The 6,817-nt window shown below is 36.9% G+C and overlaps 1 non-coding gene across 1 annotated transcript; it reads left to right on the top strand.

Annotated features, from left to right (window-relative positions):
- Positions 1-4,167: 4,167 nt before the first annotated feature.
- On the top strand, positions 4,168-4,273 carry LOC121217125 (small nucleolar RNA R71). The gene has a single exon (XR_005913319.1). It is a non-coding gene; the product is annotated as a small nucleolar RNA R71 (small nucleolar RNA).
- The last annotated feature ends 2,544 nt before the right edge of the window (positions 4,274-6,817 follow it).

The raw sequence follows: 6,817 nt of genomic DNA, 5'->3' as shown, positions 1-6,817 counted from the left end.
GCTAAAGAAAAGAAAGGAGAAAATTTTTGTTCATCCTTTCTCATCTTCATTTAGCCGAAACTAGAAAGAAAAAAACAAAGAAAAAAAAATGCTCATCCTTTGGTTCATCCTTGGCCAAAAATTTTAAGGAGGAAGGAAGAAGAAAGGTTGAAGAGGTTCGGCCATGCATGTAGCTAGGCTAAGGTATGTTTGATGATGTTCCATGAGATGCATGCATGTTTTAGTTGTTAGCTTGAGTTCTACCTAGCCCATGGTCTAAATCTTGCTATGTGATGGAAATGACACTCGGCCATGGATGCATCATTCTTGGTTGATGTTTGATGTTGTGGTGATGAGGCATGAGGATGAGTTAAGATTCGGCCTAGGTGGATTTTGTGTTAATGCCATTGCATGCTAAATATAAAGCTTGTTAATGATGCATGTGATGGCGGCTTGATGATTCTTGAACCTCCTTTTTAGCATTTTTGAGTGAGCACATATGTGCATTGGTTGCTAAATGGAGAAGAATCGGTTAGCAAGTTGTGTGCTAAGGCCGAATATAACTTTTGCATGTTAATGAGCAATGCATGTGTTAAATTGATGGAAAGGGAGAGGATGCTTTAGTAGTGTGTATATGTGTGTATTAGCCAAGTTTTGAACTTGAAACAAAAGGGTGTTTAGTCAATACAAGTGACCATACTTGTAGAATGTATTAAGTGTTGAAATCGGCCCCAAAATAGACATGCATATTCGGCCAAGGGGGAAAAATTAGCTAAAATGTTGAGTTTGATTCATGATTCCGTAAATATGTGACTTTAATGTCTAATGTATAAATATGGGCTAAGTGCCTTGTGTTCCTCTTTTCGATGCTCAAATGATTAAATCAATTTATTTGTTTAATTAAGCTCAAGAGCAAAGGGGAACTAAATCCGATAAAGGGAAGGAAAAAGTGGTCGAATAGCTATCAGAATCGTTCGACAACACCCGAGGTAAGTTCTTGAGTAAGAGAGCTTAAATTATGATGTGATTAGATCATGTTTTAAGCAAATTAAAATCATGCTCTTTGTGTGGCTATTGAGCCGAATTTGCAAGAATGATAAATGTCTTGTGTTTGAGTTTTGATAACGAAAATGAAATACGAATGGGCCATGATTTATTGTTAAATGTGCATGGTTATTTGAATGATGTCCGGGCTAAGTCCCGAAGGCTTGTGCTAAGTGACAATATCCGGATTAAGATCCGAAGGCATTTGTGCGAGATACTAATTCCGGGCTAAGCCCGAAGGCATTTGTGCGAGATACTAATTCCGGGCTAAGCCCGAAGGCATTTGTGCGAGTTACTAAATCCGGGTTAAGTCCCGAAGGCATTTGTGCGAATTACTATAACCGGGCTATGTCCCGAAGGCATTTGAACGAGGAGCTATATCCGGTTAAATTCCGAAGGTACGTGATTTGGGAATGAATGAACTTGCTGTAAAATTCCAGTTAATACTCTCGAAACATCCCAACATTGAGGTATGTTTCGTATGTGCTTGAATTTAGTTGAGCCCTTACAAATAAGTATTCGCTCAGTTGATATACGAGCTACCGGCCTTTGGCTGAGTTGATCTTTTGTGTATGTACATAAGGGTTGATAATGTGAAGCAACTACGATATCGTAAATTTGTGCATATGAAATTATCCGTTTAGCTATATGAATGCTATACTTTTGTTGTGCTGGAATTCCTTGCTCAAAACTTACTAAGCATAAATTGCTTACTCCGTTTCATTGCTCCTCTGTTTTATAGATTTGGTTCTCCAGCTATCGGACTCGGGATCTTGAAGTCAAAGTCGCCCACACTATCAAAGCCCCCCTTTTGGTACAATTTTGGTTGAACTTCGAAATGGCATGTATAGGACTACCCGTTTGTTGTGGGTCGTGGACCCTTTGGACTTGTATAAATTTTCGATAGCCATGCGAAAATGGCTTATATGTGTTTGAGTATAATGTTATAATCATTTGGTGTGGATATGCTTGACAAGGATTGGCCACGGGGATGGTTAATCACTTTCATAAATTGTGCTATTTATGCAAAAAGGGCTAGTTGAATCATGGAAACCATGAAATAGGTAAAGTCTACCTTAAAGGCAGATGCTGACAGCAGCAGTGATGTAGATTTGGAAAATCACTAAAAATAGTAGGAATGGAATTAAATAGTGAATAAATTATGTAAACAAACCTTGATGAATCTACTTTCATAGGAAAGTAACGAAACAATCATACGGACAGTATGTTAAGAGATATTCAGGTTCTCGTGAGACAGGGCCAGAACGGTTTCTGGATTCCCTGTTCCGACTTTGGAAATTCATTATAAATTAACCAGAGATAATTAGGAGTCATACCATATATGTATAGATTCCTCTCTGAGTCTAGTTTCTGTAGAAACAAACGGCATCAGTATTGGAGCCCTGTACAAGGAGATATCCAAGTCGTAATGCGCAAAGGTCAGGGTAGTCGATCCCTGTAACATGGGAGACTTTGACTAATAAACTGTACTAATTGGCCCGACCAAAAATTCTAGAAAAAAATATGTAGATGGGAATATGAGTCTAGTTTCAGGGAAAAATCACGAAACTGATTTTCGAGTTGTGAAACTCAAGATATGATTTTTAAAGCGACTAGTACGCAGATTGGCAGTGTCTGGGAAATATTTTTTATAAGGGGTTTAAAGTCTGTTAACACCTCGTGTTCGACTCCGGTGTCGGTCTCGGGTTCGGGGTGTTACACTAGTAGTGGCTAAAAAAGGATGACCTAAAATTAAAGGCACCTTAACATCTTCATCCATGTCAAGCACAACAAAATCAATAGGAAATATAATTTTTTCTACTTTTACAAGTATGTCCTCTATTATACCCCTAGGATATTTTACAAATCTGTCAGCTAGTTGAATACTCATCCTAGTAGGTTTAGGTTCCCTAAGACCAAGTTGCTTGAACATTTTCTAGGGCATCAGATTAATGCTAGCGCCTAAATTAGCTAATGCCTTCTCAACATTTAAACTACCAATTAAGTAGGGAATAGTAAAACTTCCTGGATCTTTTAGTTTGGTTGGCAGTTTATTTTTGAGTATGGTCGAACACTCCTCGTTAAGTTTCGCTGTAGATAATTCTTCAAACTTCCTTTTACTTGTTAAAAGCTCCTTCAAGAACTTTGCATATGTAGGCATCTGCGAGATAGCTTTAACAAAATGTAAGTTAATATGTAATTGTTTAAAAAGTTCAAGAAATTTATCGAACTGTGGGTCAATGCGGTCTTTCTTCAACTTTTATGGGTATGGGATTGATGGTTTATATTCCCTCAACATCGGTTTTTTATTGTTTTCAGGTTTTTCTTCCTCATCTTCTTTTCTGTCAGCTTCTGGTACCAGCTTCTTTTCAGATTTAGCTAACACTTTCCCAGTTCTTAATTTAACTGCTTTCACATGCTCTTTTGGATTGGGTCCGGTGTTACTAGGTAAACTCCCTGGTGGTCTTTCTGAAATTATCTTAGCCAGTTGTCCTATTTGATTCTCGAGCCCTTGAATTGATGCTTTCTGATTTTTAAGTGCAGCTTTAGTGTTCTAAAAAATGAGTCTCTGCTGCTGAAATAAATTTTTTCATCATCTCCTCAAGGTTTGGCTTTTTCTCTTGCTGGTAAGGTTGTTGCTGGAAGCCTGGAAGGGGTGGTGGTCATTGATTTCCTTGGCTTCCACTTGAAACTTTTGGGTGGTTCCTCCAACCTGCATTGTAAGTGTTACTTTAAGGATTATTTTGAGGTTGAGGATTATTACCCATATAGTTCAATTGCTAGCTCTCCATGTTGGGGCCATAGGGTGGATATTCTAAATTGTTTAATCCACCTCCACTTCCATCGCATTGCATTACTAGATGTACCTGCGTAGAACCAAGTTAACCATCAATTTTTCTATTCAGAAGTTCTACCTGATTTGAAAGCATAGTAACTGAGTCAACGTTAAAAACGTTGAATGCTTTTGTCAGGTTTGTCCTTATGACTTGCCACTGATAATTATTCAGTGACATCTCTTCTATGAACTCATAAGCCTCTCCAGGTGTCTTATTATTAATAGTGCCACTAGCAGCTGCATCAATCATTTTTCTGGTCGAGGGATTCAAACCGTTGTGAAAAGTTTGAACTTGTAGCCAAAGGGGTAATCCATGGTGAGGGCACCTTCTCAATAGATCTTTGTATCTCTCCATGCATCATATAGTGTTTCTAAATCCATCTGTACAAAAGAAGAAATATCATTCCTTAATTTAGCCGTTGGAGCCGGTAGAAAATATTTAAGCAAAAATTTTTCGGTCATTTGTTCCCAAGTGGTGATTGACCTTGTGGGTAACGAGTTCAACCAATGTTTAGCCTTATTCTTTAATGAAAAGGGAAATAACTGAAGGCAAATGGCATTGTCAGAAACACCATTAATCTTAAAGGTGTCGCAGAATTCCAAAATATTTGCTAAATGAGTGTTTGGATCCTCGTCTTGTAAACCATCAAACTGAACAAACTGTTGTATCATTTGAACTATGTTAGGTTTCAGTTCAAAATTATTTATAGCAACAGCAGGTCTAACTATACTCGATTCAGTTCCTGTTAAAGTAGGTTTAGCATAATCATACATAGTACGAGGAACAGGATCTTGATTAACTAGATTTGCATCAACCACAGGAGGTAACGGATTATTCTGATTATCAGCCATCTCCTCAGTTGTGGTATGGATATCGACCACTCGCTCTTCCTCTATGTATTGTAGGCTTCGCCTTATTTCTCTTTGGTTTCTACGAGCTGTGCTTTCAATTTTGCTATCAAAAAGTAGAGTTCCTAACAGGTTTCTTCTAGTCATAAACTATAAAAACCTATCAGGAGTTAAAGAAAAGGAAATTTTAGAAAAGAAAAATTAAAATTAAAAAGAAGAAGTAAATTGCAATAAAGGTAAAAATGGCTAAAGTAATAAAAATTAAGTGTTCCTAATATCTTAGTCCCCGACAATAGTGCCAAAAACTTGATGGTCGCTAAACTAACTCAAAATTCGACTAAGGCAAGGGCACCTATCGAACAGTAGTATAGTTATGGTGAGACCGAAAATATCGTATCCATGAGGACTAAAAGTACTAGTAATTACTATCTTTTTATTATCTAGCCTAAGAATTAAAGAATGTTTTTAAAATTAAAACTAATTAACCAAGGAGAATAAGTTTTAGAAAACTGATGGAGAAGACAATACCTAAGGAAGAATCCACCTAGACTTCACTTATTACCTTTGAGTTAAACGATTTATTCACTTGACTTAATCTGTAGAAATCCCTGATTTATGTTAATATCTCTTTTGAGACCAAAAACAACTGACTCTAGGTTGATTAATTTAAATCTCTTTCTAATTAAAACTTGTATTGTCACATTAACTCGATCTATGGATTCCCTTATTAGATTTGACTCTAATCTGGTAGATTTATGTCATCCTATCTCTAGGATTGCATGCAACTCCGCTTAATTATGAATAATCTACTCTTAAATAGGGACTTTTGCTCCACTGAATAAGCACATCAAAAACCTAAACTAATATCCTGGAATATTAAAGCAAGGGTTAAATTCACAATTAAAAATAAGAACAAGTATTTATCAAAAACCTTATGTCTGATTTTGCCTCGTTTCTTGCTCTTTTCGCCTTGCTATGCTCACCTAAGTATAAATATATGAATTTAAAGGATTAGGAGCATCAAATTCAATAGAACCAAGGAAAAGTCATCCATAAATATGGAAGCATGGGGTAAAAATATGTCTAAATTATGGTTTATCAGACCCGAATTTTCTGTTTAAGATGTCATCATTCATTTTGAGGCACACAGCCAAGGTACATGCCCGTTTGCTAGGCCGTGTCCTCAACACAGTTGAGAAACATGATCGTGTCTCTGTTCGTGTGTCTACTACCATGGAAACTGACTTAAAATTTTAGGTGGAGGGCACACACAGCCAGGCAACACGCCCATGGGGGCTGACTGTGTGTCACACACGGCCTAGACACATGCCCGTGTGTCTACCTGTGTGGACCTTTTTAGGGATATTTTCCAAGCCTTTGGTCACCCTCTATCATCCATACACACTGAGAGATTTGAATGGTATGTAACATGGCCTAATTATGCTCTTAAACAACCTTGACATAACTCATTGCATGTTAACCTCATCTCATTGGTTTGGTACATGCTAAATTATCCTTTTCGCATTAGGGATTAACATAGCACATTTTATACTTAGGCCATATTATAACCAAATACCATTGTATGCTATGTCCACTCTCGAATTATTAGGTTCGATTTCAAGCATCAATTCATGATAAACCTCATCATCATATGTCATGAAACATTTAAACATAAACATGCATCATTAGTAGGTTTACAACCTACATCAATATGAGCCATATCTCATGGTCATATACAAAAGAATAAGTATACCATTTAGGCCTTACATTGGCTAGCCAAATGACACATATAACAAAATAACCAAAAACCCTATACATGCCATTAAACAAAATGAAAGTATCTAAATACCAAAGCAAGACTAGTCGATAGTGTGTTGATTCTCTAACCGCCTTTCAATCTTCACGAGTCCACGAGCTCTGTAAGATAGGGAAAAGAGAAGGGGGTAAGCACTTATATGATTTGTAAGTTCGGATAACTGGAAAGTAAACTTACCGATTAATTTGTATATAACCATATTAGGCAATAATTCCAACAAGCATGAAATATTTTCCCTATCACATGTACTCAATCATCAAGTTAGTCTCACAACAATACATCATGTCATTAGT

The sequence above is a fragment of the Gossypium hirsutum genome, chromosome A02 (assembly GCF_007990345.1).
Source record: "Gossypium hirsutum isolate 1008001.06 chromosome A02, Gossypium_hirsutum_v2.1, whole genome shotgun sequence".
NCBI lineage: Eukaryota > Viridiplantae > Streptophyta > Magnoliopsida > Malvales > Malvaceae > Gossypium > Gossypium hirsutum.
Note: the sequence above shows the minus strand (reverse complement) of the source record. Positions and strands in the feature narration are given on the sequence as shown.